General features: G+C 50.0%; 1 protein-coding gene and 1 pseudogene across 3 annotated transcripts in view; one reads left to right on the top strand and one right to left on the bottom strand.

Annotated features, from left to right (window-relative positions):
* Positions 1-17,138, bottom strand: part of LOC116941629 (3',5'-cyclic-AMP phosphodiesterase 4C-like) — a 197,578-nt gene that overhangs the window by 18,717 nt on the left and 161,723 nt on the right. The window lies entirely within an intron of this gene.
* The window catches only part of LOC142925115 (3',5'-cyclic-AMP phosphodiesterase 4B-like), a 38,059-nt pseudogene continuing 30,455 nt past the window's right edge, over positions 9,535-17,138 (top strand).

Here is a 17,138-nt window from a genome sequence, read left to right on the forward strand (position 1 = left end):
GAGGGGAGATGGAGGGGAGATGGAGGAGAGATGGAGGGGAGATGGAGAGAGAGGAGGGGGAGATGGAGAGAGAGGAGGGGGAGAGACGGGGAATGTTTGGGGTTCGGTTTGTCTTCGCACGCGCTGCACTCTGGCACCCAAAGTATACACCAGGGGGAGATCTCTGTATCCGCTACCCCTATTATCCGCTACGCCTGTTACCCACAACCCCTGTTATCCGCTACGCCTGTTACCCACAACCCCTGTTATCCACTACCCCTGTTACCCACAACCCCTGTTATCCGCAACCCCTGTTACCCACAACCCCTGTTATCCGCAACCCCTATTACCCACAACCCCTGTTATCCACAACCCCTGTTACCCACAACCCCTGTTATCTGCAACCCCTGTTACCCACAACCCCATGTTATCCACCACGCCTGTAATCAGTCGTGAGACTCGCTAGACGTTGTGTGTTTTAAGTCGACTCAGCCTCAAATGAGTACCTGGTGCGGTGTGTTAAACGTCGCCGATTGGGGAGAGACAAAGGCGGCCGGGCGCGGTGTTAACCACCCACCCCCCTCGTGTGCCACAAGTGCCGGCCTTCACAGGCGCTGCTGCTACTGCTACTCGCCGGAACTTGATTCACGTTGAGCTGCTGTAACACATTCTCCTGCGGAGGGAGGAGCTGGTAGGAACGTTGGGTTGCTCGGTCAATGGCCAGGGTCTACGGCGGCACCACCACGTGGTGTATTCCGCAAATATGCCTGACTGTGAGGGCGGGCACAAGCCGGCGTGAGTAGGTGAAACGTTGAGTTTTATAAGGGCACCACGGGGTGACCAGCCCCTCCCCACCCAGCCCCACCCCTCCCACCCAGCCCCTCCCCCACCCTCCCCACCCTCCCCACCCTCCCCTCTCCACCCAGCCCCACCCCTCCCATTTTTGGATGCACGACGGACGGACGGACACAATAATCCCCTGTGGGCTGGTGGTGTAGTAACCAGGAGGTTCCTACACAGTATAAGCTCTTATTTACCCCCCTCCCCCCCCCCGAAGCTGCTTAGCTATCACAAATGAAAGCCCGACGAGAAGTGGCTTCATCATTTATAGCAGTTAGCCAAATCACTCTGAATGCACGTTGATTCTTAAATGTAGAGGGGGATAAACTGAGAACGATTTTATTAAATGTTAGCAGGCCAAGCCCACCGATCTATATCGCCGCTACTCTTTGATTTCTTTCGGTAAAGTGACGTAGAAATTTTAATTAAACAATAATAAGAATACGACGTTTCGATCGCAACGTAAGCAACCATCATCAGGTACAAATGAATGAAAAAAAACTAGTGAACTTTGAAATATAATGCGATACAACACAGAGAGTCGGTCAACACAACAGTCAACACTCCACCTGGTTGATTAACGTTCATCCAAAGATTGCTAACTTTGAGAGAGAGACAAAACACAGACACGGAGACACAGACAGACACACAAGTAGAGAGAGACAGACACAGAGACACACACAGAGACACACAGGGACACAGAGAGAGAGACACAAACATAGAAACACAGAGAGAGACACACGGAGAGAGACACACAACATAGACACACAGACAGACACACAAGCAGAGATAGACACACACAGAGACACAGAGAGAGAGAGAGACACACAAGCAGAGAGAGACACACACAGAGACACAGAGAGAGAGACACAAACATAGACTCAGAGAGAGATACACAGAGAGTGACACACACATAGACACACAGACAGACACACAAGCAGAGAGACACACAACAGACACAGAGAGACACACACACATAGACACACAGAGAGAGACATACATAGAGACACACAGAGAGACACAAACATAGACTCAGAGAGAGATACACAGAGAGTGACACACACATAGACACACAGGCAGACACACAAGCAGAGAGAGAACATAGAGAGAGACACACACAGAGACACACAGAGAGAGACATACAGAGAGAGACAAAACATAGACACGGAGACACACGGACAGACACACAAGCAGAGAGAGACTCACACAGAGACACACAGAGAGAGACACATAACATAGACACACAGAGAGAGACACACACAGAGACACACAGAGAGAGACACACATAGACACAAAGACACACAGAGAGAGACACATGAACACAGACAGACACACTAGCAGAAAGAGAACACACAGAGAGACACACACAGAGTGACACACACAGACACACAGACAGACACACAAGCAGAGAGAGAACACAGAGAGAGACACACAACATAGACACACAGAGACACACAGAGAGAGACACATAACATAGACACACAGAGAGAGACACACATAGAGAGACACACATAGACACACAGAGAGAGACACACAGAGACACGCAGAGAGAGACACACATAGACACAAAGACACACAGAGAGAGACACACACATGAACACAGACAGACACACAAGCAGAGAGAGGACACACAGAGAGAGACACACACAGAGTGACACACACAGACACACAGACATACAAGCAGAGAGAGAACACAGAGAGACACAACATAGACACACAGTTAGAGACACACAGAGAGAGACACACAGAGAGAGACAAAACATAGACACGGAGACACACGGACAGACACACAAGCAGAGAGAAACAACACAGAGACACACAGACAGACACGTAATCAACCAGGTAGGGTGTTGATTTGAGTGTTGGCCTCCTATCTGTGTTGTACCGCATTATATTTCCATGTTCACTCTGTTTTCGCATTCATTTGTACCTGATGATGGTTGCTTGTGTTGCGATCGAAACGTCGTATTCTTATTATTATTTAATTTAATTTCAACGTCACTTTACCGAAAGAAGCAAAGAGCAATTCCTGCAGTCACGAAAGCCTCGAATCGAGTTGGTATCGTGAGCTCTTGTTCTGAAGCGACCTGGCCACATGATAGCTCAACATCACGGTGTCTCAATTATCATCATCATCACCACGTGGACATTTATTTAGCAGCAGCCTAATACTCTGAACGCGCCGACGTTGATTCCTGAATGTGGAGGGGAAAGCAAGGGGACCCGGACACAAATCCATGGAGAGAGAGAGAGACACGCAAACTCCAAATGTACAGCAGCAGCAGGCATCGGTCAGGGTTTGGGATGGAACCCACGACCTCCTGTACACCAGGCGAGGTAGTCAACATCTCCTAGCCACCGTGATGATGATGAGAGAGAGACACGCAAACTCCAAATGTACAGCAGCAGGCATTGGTCAGGGTTTGGGATGGAACCCACGACCTCCTGTACACCAGGCGAGGTAGTCAACATCTCCTAGCCACCGTGGTACCACCCCCCTATCGGGGGAGCTGAGAGAGGGGGGGGGGGGCGATGGGGGAGGGGGGGGCGATGGGGGAGGGGGGGCGATGGGGGAGGGGGGGGCGATGGGGGAGGGGGGGGAGCTGCTTAACCCCAGGGGCTCCCACGTGGGGTTCTCATTGTTGTTGTTGTTGTTGTTCAAACAATTGTCTTCATCAAACTTCCATTGCGGCCTGTGTACAACTAAGACCAAAGGTCTCCCATATAGCCTCTTGACGGACGGGTGAGGCAAGTGGCTGTGAGCGAGCAGCGGTAGCAGCAGCAGCGGTAGGGAGGGAGACACGGGGGGGAGGGAGACACAGAGTGAGGGAGACAGGGATGGAGACACGGGGGGGAGGGAGACACAGAGTGAGGGAGACAGGGATGGAGACACGGGGGGGAGGGAGACACAGAGTGAGGGAGACGGGGAGTGAGACACAGGGAGGGAGACACAGAGTGAGGGAGACGGGGAGTGAGACACAGGGAGGGAGACACAGAGTGAGGGAGACACAGGGAGGGAGACACGGGGGGGAGGGAGACACAGTGTGAGGGAGACAGGGAGTGAGACACAGGGAGGGAGACACGGTGAGGGAGACACGGTGAGGGAGACACAGGGAGTGAGACACAGGGAGGGAGACACGATGAGGGAGACACGGTGAGGGAGACACGGTGAGGGAGACACAGGGAGGGAGACACGGGGGGGAGGGAGACACAGAGTGAGGGAGACAGGGATGGAGACACGGGGGGGAGGGAGACACAGAGTGAGGGAGACGGGGAGTGAGACACAGGGAGGGAGACACAGAGTGAGGGAGACACAGGGAAACATGGGGGGGAGGGAGACAGAGTGAGGGAGACAGGGATGGAGACACGGGGGGAGGGAGACACAGTGTGAGGGAGACAGGGAGTGAGACACAGGGAGGGAGACACGGTGAGGGAGACACGGTGAGGGAGACACGGTGAGGGAGACACAGGGAGTGAGACACAGGGAGGGAGACACGGTGAGGGAGACACGGTGAGGGAGACACGGTGATGGAGACACGGTGAGGGAGACACAGGGAGTGAGACACAGGGAGGGAGACACGGGAAGGGAGACACAGGGAGGGAGACACGGGGAGGGAGACAAAGAGTGATGGAGACACAGGGAGGGAGACACAGGGAGACACAGAGTGAGGGAGACAGGGAGTGAGACACAGGGAGGGAGACACGGGAAGGGAGACACAGGGAGTGAGACACAGGGAGGGAGACAGAGTGATGGAGACAGGGAGTGAGACACAGGGAGGGAGACATGGGGAGGGAGACACAGGGAGACACAGAGTGAGGGAGACAGGGAGTGAGACACAGGGAGGGAGACACGGGAAGGAAGACACAGGGAGTGAGACACAGGGAGGGGGACAGAGTGAGGGAGACAGGGAGTGAGACACAGGGATGGAGACACGGAGACACAGAGTGAGGGAGACAGGGAGTGAGACACAGGGAGGGAGACACGGGGAGGGAGAGACACAGGGAGGGAGACACAGAGTGAGGGAGACACAGGGAGGGAGAGACACGGGAAGGGAGACACAGGGAGGGAGACACAGGGAGGGAGATACAGGGAGGGAGACACAGAGTGAGGGAGACACAGAGTGAGGGAGACACAGAGTGAGGGAGACACAGAGTGAGGGAGACAGAGTGAGGGAGACAGGGAGTTAGACACATGGAGGCAGACAGAGGGAGGGAGACACGGGGAGGGAGACACAGAGTGAGGGAGACAGGGAGTGAGACACAGGGAGAGAGACACGGGGTGAGAGAGACACGGGGAGGGAGACACGGGGTGAGAGAGACACGGGGGGAGGGAGACACGGTGGGAGAGAGACACGGGGGGAGGGAGACACGGGGTGAGAGAGACACGTGGGGAGGGAGACACGGGGTGAGAGAGACACGGGGGGAGAGAGACACGGGGTGAGAGAGACACGGGGGGGAGGGAGACACGGGGGGAGAGAGACACGGGGGGAGGGAGACACGGGGGGAGGGAGGGGGTTGGAGGGGCCCCATAGTGGGGGTGGGGGTGCTGGGGGGGGTCTCTTCAGATGGCGGATGGGCCCCGTCTCCGTGGTAACGCTGTCGTGTCGCTATGGCAACGTCCAGGGTGACGTCTCTCGTATCGCCCCGCCTCCCACACCTGAATGCGTATGTGTGTACGTCTGTGTGTATGTCTGTGTGTATGTGTATATGTGTGTGTGTGTGTCTGTGAGTGGCTCTGTGTGAGTGTGTCTGTGAGTGTGCGTGTGAGTGTCTGTTTCAGGATTCATTTATTAGGTATTGCCCTGTGAGCCACGCGGCTCTTGAGCTGGGTGCAACAGCAACAAACACAAATATGAACAGAGAAACATCTTAAAGCGACGACGACGCCCAACATAAACATCCTGGGATAAACCGGCAAATCTTCCATTTAAAAAACCCCACCGTATTACAACTTTGTGTGCAATAATCCCAGTGCGATGCAGGTCAAACAATAACAACCGTAAGACAATTTAGATTCAAGTTATCAGGACAACTCCGCTCTTCCGCAAGAAACATGGCTTACCCATAATGTTTTATAAATCACCAAAATAAAGCTATAAAATACAATGTAACAACAGTAATCATGGGAACTTTGATTCAAATTTAACAATAAACGACATTCATAACATGTACGAACAAACTTGCAGCCATATCTGTCAGCATGGCACTCCCCGTGTATGATGTGTGAGTGAGTCAGTGTATGATGTGTGAGTGAGTCAGTGTATGATGTGTGAGTGAGTCAGTGTATGATGTGTGAGTGAGTCAGTGTATGATGTGTGAGTGAGTCAGTGTATGATGTGTGAGTGAGTCAGTGTATGATGTGTGAGTGAGTCAGCGTATGATGAGTGAGTGTATGATGAGTGAATCATTGTATGATGAGTGAATGGGTCAGTGGCTGTGTGAGTGTATGATGTGTGAGTCAGCGTATGATGTGTGAGTCAGTGTATGATGTGTGAGTGAGTCACATCATACTCACTCACACATCATACACTCACGCAACCACTGTGTATGTGTGTGTGTGTTGATGTGTGTGGTTGATGTGTGTGTGTCCGTGTGAGTGGCTCTGTGTGTGTCTCTGTGTGTATGTGTGTGTGTCTTTGCGTGGTTTAGTGGTAATTTTTTGAAGGTGGAGGGGTTACCAGCCCCTCGCACCCGTCCAGAGCCCCCGTTTAGCCCCTGTGGTGGTCACAGACCCCAAGAGGGGAGAGGACAATCGGAATTGGCCCTCTCCCCACAGCAGTGTCCACGACAGAGTTGTCCGTCCGGCACCGCGAGGAGGTAGGGGGTTGTTTAAGGTTGGCACAGTAGGGGGCACAGGTGGTGCATCAGCCAGTCATCTCAGTCAGTCGACCCGTGGCACCTGCTGGGTCTGCCCCGTGACCTCCTGCCAGCGGGCGTTCGACACTCCACGTGGCCTCAAGGTGCACGTGGCCTGGCACAAGCGTCGTGGTGACGTCACCGCCACTTAGTGGCGAATGGCGGTTGTTGTTGTTGTGTCTTTGCGTGCGCGTGTGTCTGTGTGTGTCTCTGTGTGTGTGTGTCTTTGTGTGCGTGTCTCTGTGTGTCATCTTGTATGGATAAAAGTCACAACGGGGGCGATGGGATCGGTGTCTTTGATATTGGCCCGTGTAGCTCCCACCACGAACACACTCCACGTGTCCCTCTCTCTCCCCTCTCTCTCCCCTCTCTCTCCTCTCTCTCCCCTCTCTCTCCCCTCTCTCTCCTCTCTCTCCTCTCCCCTCTCTCTCCCCTCTATCAGTCTTCAGTTTGTGTGGCACCTCCGATTAGCACGGTTGGCTACGTACGGTGCAAAATAAGTTCAACGTGCAACACAGCACTGGGACTCTCGCCGGTAGCTTCGTCGGCATCAGCAGCAGCACACAACAGCATCATCATCCGTATCAGCAGTAGCATCAGCAGTAGCATCAGCAGCATTAGCAGCAGCATCACCATCCGTATCAGCACCATTAGCAGCATCAGCAGCATTAACAGCAGCATCATCATCCGTATCAGCAGTAGCATCAGCAGCATCATCAGCAGCATTAACAGCATCACCATCATCCGTATCAGCAGTAGCATCAGCAGCAGCATCAGCAGCATTAGCAGCAGCATCATCATCCGTATCAGCAGTAGCATCAGCACCATTAGCAGCAGCATCATCATCAGTATCAGCGGCAGCATCAGCAGTACTAGCATCAGCAGTACTAGCAGTAGCATGGTCAGTATCAGCAGTAGCATCAGGATCATCAGTAGGATCAGCAGCAGTAGCAGCAGTAGCATAATCAACACTAGCATCAACAGCATCAGGAGCATCAGCAGCAGCAGTAGCATCAGCATCAGCAGCATCAGCAGCAGGAGCATCAGCAGCAGCAGTAGCAGCAGCACCATCAGCATCAGCAGCATCAGCAGCAGGAGCATCAGCAGCATCAGCAGCAGTAGCATCAGCAGCAGTAGCATCAGCAGCAGCAGCAGTAGCATCAGCAGCAGCAGTAGTAGCATCATCAACGCTCGCCGGTGCTACTGCTGGTGGTGCTACTCACTGCCACTGTGAAGGCTACATGGGGGAGGGGTGTGGGGTGTGTGGGATCTTTGTCTTCGTGTTGACGGATATTGAGAGACGTGTGCGTGGTGGCAAGGATCGTGCTGGGTGCAATTAGAGACAGGGGGGGGGGGGCGAGAGACAGAGAGACTTTTTTTACTTTTTGACAACTTTATTGCCGGCAGCAGCAACAGCAACGGAGGCGATTCCGATATGAAACACAAAGTCACCAGCAACACAAATAAACAAACACGCTATAAATCCACGTGCTCTGGCGCTAAATGCAGGGTGCACAACACGAAATAAGAGTCACGTGGTGGTAGTGGTGGTGGTGGTCATCGCGCTCGCCACGGCGACGAGCGAGCGCTTCAGAAGGTGACCACGTGGGGTGGTGCCGTCCACGCCGGTACAGAGAGGGGCTTGTCCGGCTCCCAGCGTTCTAAGAAGACGCGCTGCACATCACCGACACGTGTGTGTGGTACGTGGCGTGCTCCAGCCGGAGCCGCGCCTTGAGCAGGCCCCTGAACACTGGAAGCAGCACAGAGCAGCCGTCAGTGTCACCTTGCAGCATCTTCTTCCTCGTTCTGTACACCGCCAACTTCGCCTGAGCACAGGCGAAGTTGGCGAGGTCATGGCGCTTGTTAGCCAGGTAAGGCACCACCCCATATACGAAGCTGCTGTTGTAGGGGCACCTCCAGTTTCCTGAAGATGTCCCCCAAAAGGCGGAACATTGGGTTGAGCCGCTGGCAGCGTAAGTACTGGTGGGGCAGATCCTCGCTGGCACCGCAGGAAATGCACCAAGTCTGTTACCCCCGGCGAGATTCGGCTGAGCCACACGGCCGATGGCAACGTGCAGTGTGCCAACCTCCACCGGAGGTCACCGCTAAGCGTTTGGCTACGGGAGACTTGTACATTTGTTTCCACTGGGGGGCGGCCGCAATGAGGGGAGAGAAGTGGTCTCTCCGTTTTGTGTCCGGTAGGTCGGCCAGGTCCCGGGAATGCAGCGCCTTGACACAGCCACGTGCAGAGCGCTTTGTTTGGGGCGCTCTTCAGGGGCACGTTCCTGCAGCCTCGGAACTTCAGTAGCTTGCCGGAGTCGCTGTGGCCAGGGGGCTGCGTGCAGGAGAAGCACAACTCCTTGAAGGAGGAGCAGGGGGGGAGAGGGCCGCCACCATCCTCCGGCGCCTCCAGCTTCAGGCGCAGCTCCTTCATGGCGAGGAGCGACGTCCCGCAGCAGCTTCTCCCCAGCGAGCATGGAGCGGAGTCCCCTAGCGGTGCTGGCGATCTCAGCTGCGGTCTTCCACTTGCGCTGGTGGGGGTCTACACGAGGTCGAAGACTGTCCGCAGCCCTGCTGATGTGAGGCGTAGAGCCAGAGTCCTCTCTCCTCTCATCCCCTGGAAGAGGCCGTTCAGGAACTGCGCGAGGTCGTAGGGCACGCGCGTTCTGCTCCACCCGAAGCTCCGCCACGCGTCCAAGAGGCTCTGGTGATAACCTGGCAGCCTCGTGTAGTCGGCCAGGCTCAGGCCCATCAGGAAGAGCTCCTTTCCGTACCCCAGGCACCCCCCTCCATTCCTCAGCAGGGCGATGGCCGGCGACTTCCAGGGTAGCTCCTCCCGGTCGTACGGCAGCCGCCCTGATGGCCATGAGCCTGAAGCTCGTGACCCTGGCGGCGACGTCCACCAGACCCTGGCCACCCTCGGCCACCGGCAGGCAGAGAAAACCCGGCCTGAGCCGGTGCTTCCCATGCCAGACGAAGTGCGCGAGTGAGCGGTTCACTCTGGAAGAGAAAGAGCTGTGATTCGGAGATTGCGAGAGAGAGAGAGATCGGGTGGAGAGATCGAGAGAGATATTTTGGAGCGACAGTGATGGGGGAGGGTGGGGAGGGGTGGTGGTGAGAGAGACAGAGAGAGGCAGAGTGATATTTAAACTAGCCCAGTGGGTTCCTTCTAAACCTTGGGGTGCAAAGATGCCCCACCCCCCCCCCCTTTCTGGACACGTGCGAGAACGTGGCCAGATTTTATTTTTTGTAGGAGGTACCAAAAAGTAAAAAAATCATCACTCGTCGTCGTCAGACGCAACTTGAAGCGACGGGCACCGCCAACAACTCCGCCTCGCCGAAGCCGCTTGGGAGTTGTTGACGCGATATCTGGTCACTGGGACGACGCATGGGGAAGCAAGTGCATGGTGGTGGTGCAAGGCTACGGTGGAGGTCAGGGACCGCTCTGTGTGTGTGTCGTCTAGAGTGTCGTCTAGAGTGTAGTCTATAGTGTGGTTTATAGTATAGTGTAGTCTATAGTGTAGTTTATAGTGTAGTCTATAGTGTAGTCTATAGTGTAGTCTATAGTGTGGTCTATAGTGTGGTCTGTAGTGTAGTCTGTAGTGTAGTCTATAGTGTAGTCTGTAGAGTGGTCTATAGTGTGGTCTATAATGTGGTCTATAGTGTAGTCTAGAGTGTAGTCTACAGTGTAGTCTGTAGAGTGGTCTATAGTGTGGTCTATAGTGTAGTCTAGAGTGTAGTCTATAATGTAGTTTATAGTATAGTGTAGTCTAGAGTGTAGTCTATAGTATAGTCTAGAGTCTGTAATGTAGTCTATAGTGTGGTCTATAGTGTGGTCTATAGAGTGGTCTATAGTGTGGTCTATAGTGTAGTCTAGAGTGTAGTCTATAATGTAGTTTATAGTATAGTGTAGTCTAGAGTGTAGTCTATAGTATAGTCTAGAGTCTGTAATGTAGTCTATAGTGTAGTCTATAGTGTAGTCTGTAGTGAAGTCTAGAGTGTCGTCTATAGTGTAGTCTAGAGTGTAGTCTATAGTGCAGTCTATAGTGTAGTCTATAGTGTAGTCTATAGTGTGGTCTATAGTGTAGTCGATAGTGTAGTCTAGAGTGTAGCCTATAGTGTGGTCTGTAGTGTAGTCTATAGTGTGGTCTACAGTGTAGTCTAGAGTGTAGTCTAAAGTGTGGTCTATAGTGTAGTCTATAATGTGGTCTATAGTGTAGTCTAGAGTGTAGTCTATAGTGTAGTCTATAGTGTGGTCTATAGTGTAGTCTATAATGTGGTCTATAGTGTAGTCTAGAGTGTAGTCTATAGTGTGGTCTATAGTGTGGTCTATAGTGTAGTCTATAGTGTGGTCTATAGTGTAGTCTATAGTGGTCTATAGTGTAGTCTATAGTGTAGTCTAGAGTGTAGTCTATAGTGTAGTCTATAGTGTAGTCTATAGTGTGGTCTGTAGTGTAGTCTATAATGTAGTCTATAGTGTGGTCTATAGTGTAGTCTATAGTGTAGCCTATAGTGTGGTCTGTAGTGTAGTCTATAGTGTGGTCTATAGTGTAGTATATAGTGTGGTCTATAGTGTAGTCTAGAGTGTAGTCTATAGTGTAGTCTATAGTGTGGTCTATAGTGTGGTCTATAGTGTAGTCTATAGTGTGGTCTATAGTGTGGTCTATAGTGTAGTCTATAGTGTAGTTTATAGTATAGTGTAGTCTAGAGTGTAGTCTAGAGTCTATAATGTAGTCTATAGTGTGGTCTATAGTGTAGTCTGTAGAGTGGTCTATAGTGTGGTGTATAGTGTGGTCTATAGTGTGGTCTATAGTGTAGTTTATAGTGTAGTTTATAGTATAGTGTAGTCTAGAGTGTAGTCTAGAGTGTAGTCTAGAGTCTATAATGTAGTTTATAGTGTGGTCTATAGAGTGGTCTATAGTGTAGTCTATAGTGTGGTCTAAAGTGTAGTTTATAGTGTGGTCTATAGTGTAGTCTATAATGTAGTTTATAGTATAGTGTAGTCTAGAGTGTAGTCTATAGTATAGTCTAGAGTCTGTAATGTAGTCTATAGTGTAGTCTATAGTGTAGTCTGTATTGAAGTCTATAGTGTAGTCTATAGTGTAGTCTATAGTGTAGTCTATAGTGTAGTCTATAGTGTTGTCTATAGTGTAGTCGATAGTGTAGTCTAGAGTGTAGTCTAGAGTGTAGCTTATAGTGTGGTATGTAGTGTAATCTATAGTGTGGTCTACAGTGTGGTCTATAGTGTAGTCTATAGTGTAGTCTATAGTGTGGTCTAGAGTGTAGTCTATAGTGTAGTCTATAGTGTGGTCTATAGTGTGGTCTATAGTGTAGTCTATAGTGTGGTCTATAGTGTGGTCTATAGTGTGGTCTATAGTGTAGTCTATAGTGTGGTCTATAGTGTGGTCTATAGTGTAGTCTATAGTGTAGTCTATAGTGTGGTCTAGAGTGTAGTCTATAGTGTGGTCTGTAGTGTAGTCTATAGTGTAGTCTAGAGTGTAGTCTATAGTGTAGTCTAGAGTGTAGTCTATAGTGTAGTCTATAGTGTGGTCTAAAGTGTGGTCTATAGTGTAGTCTATAGTGTGGTCTATAGTGTGGTCTATAGTGTAGTCTATAGTGTGGTCTATAGTGTAGTTTATAGTGTAGTCTAGAGTGTGGTCTATAGTGTAGTCTATAGTGTGGTCTATAGTGTAGTCTATAGTGTAGTCTATAGTGTAGTCTATAGTGTGGTCTGTAGTGTAGTCTATAGTGTGGTCTATAGTGTAGTCTATAGTGTAGTCTATAGTGTAGTCTAGAGTGTAGTCTATAGTGTGGTCTATAGTGTAGTTTATAGTGTGGTCTATAGTGTAGTCTATAGTGTAGTCTATAGTGTAGTCTATAGTGTGGTCTATAGTGTGGTCTATAGTGTGGTCTATAGTGTAGTCTATAGTGTAGTCTATAGTGTGGTCTATAGTTGTAGTCTATAGTGTGGTCTATAGTGTAGTCTATCGTGTGGTCTATAGTGTGGTCTATAGTGTGGTCTATAGTGTAGTCTATAGTGTAGTCCTATAGTGTGGTCGATAGTGTGGTCGATAGTGTGGTCTATAGTGTGGTCTATAGTGTAGTCTATAGTGTAGTCTATAGTGTGGTCTATAGTGTAGTCTATAGTGTGGTCTATAGTGTAGTCTATAGTGTAGTCTATAGTGTGGTCTATAGTGTGGTCTATAGTGTGGTCTTTAGTGTAGTCTATAGTGTGGTCTATAGTGTGGTCTATAGTGTAGTCTATAGTGTAGTTTATAGTATAGTGTAGTCTAGAGTGTAGTCTAGAGTATAGTTTAGAGTCTATAATGTAGTCTATAGTGTAGTCTATAGTGTAGTCTGTAGTGTAGTCTAGAGTGTCGTCTATAGTGTAGTCTATAGTGTAGTCTATAGTGTGGTCTATAGTGTAGTCTATAGTGTAGTCTATAGTGTAGTCTGTAGTGTAGTCTAGAGTGTCGTCTATAGTGTAGTCTATAGTGGTCTATAGTGTGGTCTATAGTGTAGTCTATAGTGTGGTCTATAGTGTGGTCTATAGTGTAGTCTATAGTGTAGTCTATAGTAGTGGTTCTTCTTAACCTGTGGGGGTGCACGTACACCCCTGGGGATGGGGGGGTGCGAGACATGGGCAATTGTTGTCTTAGAAGGTAAATCATCGACACACAAAATTAAGTCAAGGGCAACGTAAGTTACACTTTCACTTCGTGTCATCAAACCCCTGTGTAGCTATTACATTTTGTGTTATGTATTAAAAAGAAAATAACCTTTACTGCAAATCTGAAGTAAAGGTTAAAGAACCACCGCGTTCATAGGTTTTAACCCTCACCTGGAGATAAGATTGCTATAAACGGTAAATTGCGGTTTACCACGTAGGCTTTGGTGACCAATATCATCCACAATAGAGGTTTTTGGGATAGATCATGACTATACACTACACTATACACTACACTACTATACACAATAAACTACAATACTATACAATACACTATACACTACACTATACACTACTTTACACAATACACTACTATACACTACACCACTATACACTACACTACTATACACAATACCCAACACTACTATACACTACACTACCATATACTACACTACTATACACTACACTACTATACACTACACTACTATACACTACACTATACACTACACTACTATACATTACACTACTATACAGAATACACTACACTACTATACACTACACTACTATACACTACACTACTATACACTACACTACTATACACTACACTACTATACACTACACTATACACTACACTACTATACACTACACTACTATACACTACACTACTATACACTACACTACTATACACTACACTACTATACACAATACCCAACACTACTATACACTACCATACACTACACTACTATACACTACACTACTATACACTACACTATACACTACTATACACTACACTACTATACACTACACTACACACTACACTACTATACATTACACTACTATACAGAATACACTACACTACTATACACTACGCTACTATACACGCTACTATACACTACACTACTATACACTACACTACTATACACTACACTACTATACAATACACTACTATACACTACACTACTATACACTACACTATACACTACACAATACACTACACTACTATACACTACACTACTATACACTACACTACTATACACTACACTACTATACTCTACACTACTATACACTACACTACTATACACTACACTACTATACACTACACTACTATACACTACACTACTATACACTACACTACTATACACTACACTACTATACACTACACTACTATACAATACACTACTATACACTACACCACTATACTCTACACTACTATACACTATACTCTACACTACACTATAGACTGCACTACACACTAGTGCTGCACTAGCGACGAACTGGCCACGTTCTGTTCACGCGACACAACCCTCGCTCGCTGGCTGTGTCGGCTGGTGGCGGGTTTTAACGACGCAACATTTATACATTCACGCGAACCAACCCGACAACAGCAGCAACAACAACAACAAAACGCCCTCTATCATGGAGCAAATCGACACCCCTCCTCTTCACTTGTTTGTTGCAAAAGCATCGTCATTAAAGCGCGCGGGCCTCCGGTGGCACGGCCGTCTGGACACAACGCGCCGCTCCAGCGATATCGGGGCGACGATTTCAAAGCGCGCCCGGGCATCACAGTTCTTCGGCAAAGTCGTGTGGGTTCGAATTGAAACATCGCAACACGGGCAACCCTCATCACCTGATGATGGACGCTCGCGCTGCGATCGAAACGTCGTTTTATTTTATTTTATTTTCCACCTGCTACGTGACTTTACCCAAAGAGCCAAGGAGTGTGTGGATTCATGCAGTTGCGAAAGCTTCAAATCGAGATCGGCATCCCCAGTTGGCTGCCTGACATCGGAAGGGAAAACAGAGAGACCGAGAGAGAGAGAGCGTTCCAGACGGCCGCGGAAGCGGCGCATCTGAACGCGCCGCGAGATCGCATCGCGCGGACCGGACTGCGTGATGAGTCTTCCGTGGGTTTCTCTGGGTGTTTGTGGGTTTCTGTGGATTTCTGTGGGTTTCTGTGGATTTCTGTGGGTTTCTGTGGGTGTCTGTGGATTTCTGTGGGTTTCTGTGGGTGTCTGTGGGTTTCTGTGGGTGTCTGTGGGTTTCTGTGGGTTTCTCTGGGTGTCTGTGGATTTCTGTGGGTTTCTGTGGGTGTCTGTGGATTTGTGTGGGTTTCTGTGGGTGTCTGTGGGTTTCTGTGGGTGTCTGTAGATTTCTGTGGGTTTCTGTGGGTGTCTGTGGGTTTCTGTGGGTGTCTGTGGATTTCTGTGGGTGTCTGTGGTTTCTGTGGGTGTCTGTGGGTTTCTGTGCGAAGTCCATGGGCTCGTCGTACGCTATGGGGGGTGAGAGGGTGAAACTAAACTAGTTTTATCGAATCGGGCAAAGGCCCCTCTGAGCTGTTGCAGCTCTTTTACAGAAGCGACCTGCTTAATCGCAAATGAGATTCTCCAACGAAAGTGGCTTATCCATCATCATCGTCATCATCACGTGGACAGTCAAATAGTCCAAACGCGTGGTGACGTCGTTTCTAAATGTGGAGGGGGAAAATCCGGAGGACCCGGAGAAAAATCCACGCGACCACTGAGAGAGAGAGACACGCAGACTCCAAATATACAGCAGCAGCAGGCATCGTCAGGTTCCGGATCGAACCCACGACCTCCTGTATACCGAGCGAGGTAGTCAACATCTCCTAGCCACCGCGGCGAGATGAGCGTTTGAGGGGGAGCGGCAGTGTAGCGGTCAGCGGCTACGCTGCCTGCTACACTACCGCTCCGGTCACGCGAATTCGATTCCTGCTGACGGCCAACATCGGTGACGAATATCTGAACCCGGGTCCACTCCTGGACCCTCCCCTAGGTCGACTCAGCCTCAAATGAGTACCTGGTGCGGTGTATGAACACCGGCATTGGGGAGACAAAGGCGGCCGTGTGTGGTTGCTGGCCACCCCCACCCCCCCCCCCCACGTGTCTTTTAGAGACTACACGGGGGATCTTTGTCTTTGTCTCCTTCATAGGCGCTGCTGCTGCTACTCGCTAACAGCACTTGCCCCGACAGTCTGTTAGAGGCTACACGGGGGATCTTTGTCTCCATCATAGTAGCTGCTGCTGCTACTCGCTAACAGCACTTGGCCCAATGCTCTGTTAAGGCTACACGGGGGGGGGGGGGGGTCTTTTCCTTTGTGGGAGTGTGTGAGAGTGATAAGTCTGAGAATTCGGAGAGCTGAATGTGTGAGGACCGGGGAGAGAGTGGCAAGAGAGAGAGAGTCAAGAGAGAGTGTGAGAGAGAGTGTGAGAGTGTGAGAGAGAGAGTGTGAGATAGAGAGTGTGAGAGAGAGAGAGTGTGAGAGAGAGAGTGTGAGAGAGAGTGTGAGAGAGAGTGTGAGAGAGTGTGAGAGAGTGTGAGAGAGAGTGTGAGAGAGAGAGAGTGTGAGAGAGAGTGTAAGAGAGAGTGTGAGAGAGTGTGAGAGAGAGAGTGTGAGAGAGTGTGAGAGAGTGTGAGAGAGAGTGAGAGAGTGTGTGCGAGAGAGAGGGCGCATTGTGGACTAGGGAGTGTGATGATTTGGAGAGAGAGTGAGAGTGTGTGAGTGGTGATTGAGGGAGTGTGATGATTGGGAGAGAGAGAGTGTGAGTGGTGATTGAGGGAGTGTGATGATTGGGAGAGAGTGTGAGAGAGAGAGAGAGAGTGTGATTGGGAGTGCGTGTGGGTGACTTATGAAATTCGGGGACCCACTGGAAGCCATGCCCTTTTAAATCTGCATCGAAAGCGGCTACGTACGGTGCGAAAGAAGTCCAATGTGCGTACAGCATCAGCAGGAGCGTCAACTGTACCGTCAGCAGTCGCGGCACGTGTACATACA

Source organism: Petromyzon marinus, chromosome 1 (assembly GCF_048934315.1).
Source record: "Petromyzon marinus isolate PM22_M1 ecotype Great Lakes invasive population chromosome 1, UKy_Petmar_22M1.pri1.0, whole genome shotgun sequence".
Taxonomy (NCBI): Eukaryota; Metazoa; Chordata; class Hyperoartia; order Petromyzontiformes; family Petromyzontidae; genus Petromyzon; species Petromyzon marinus.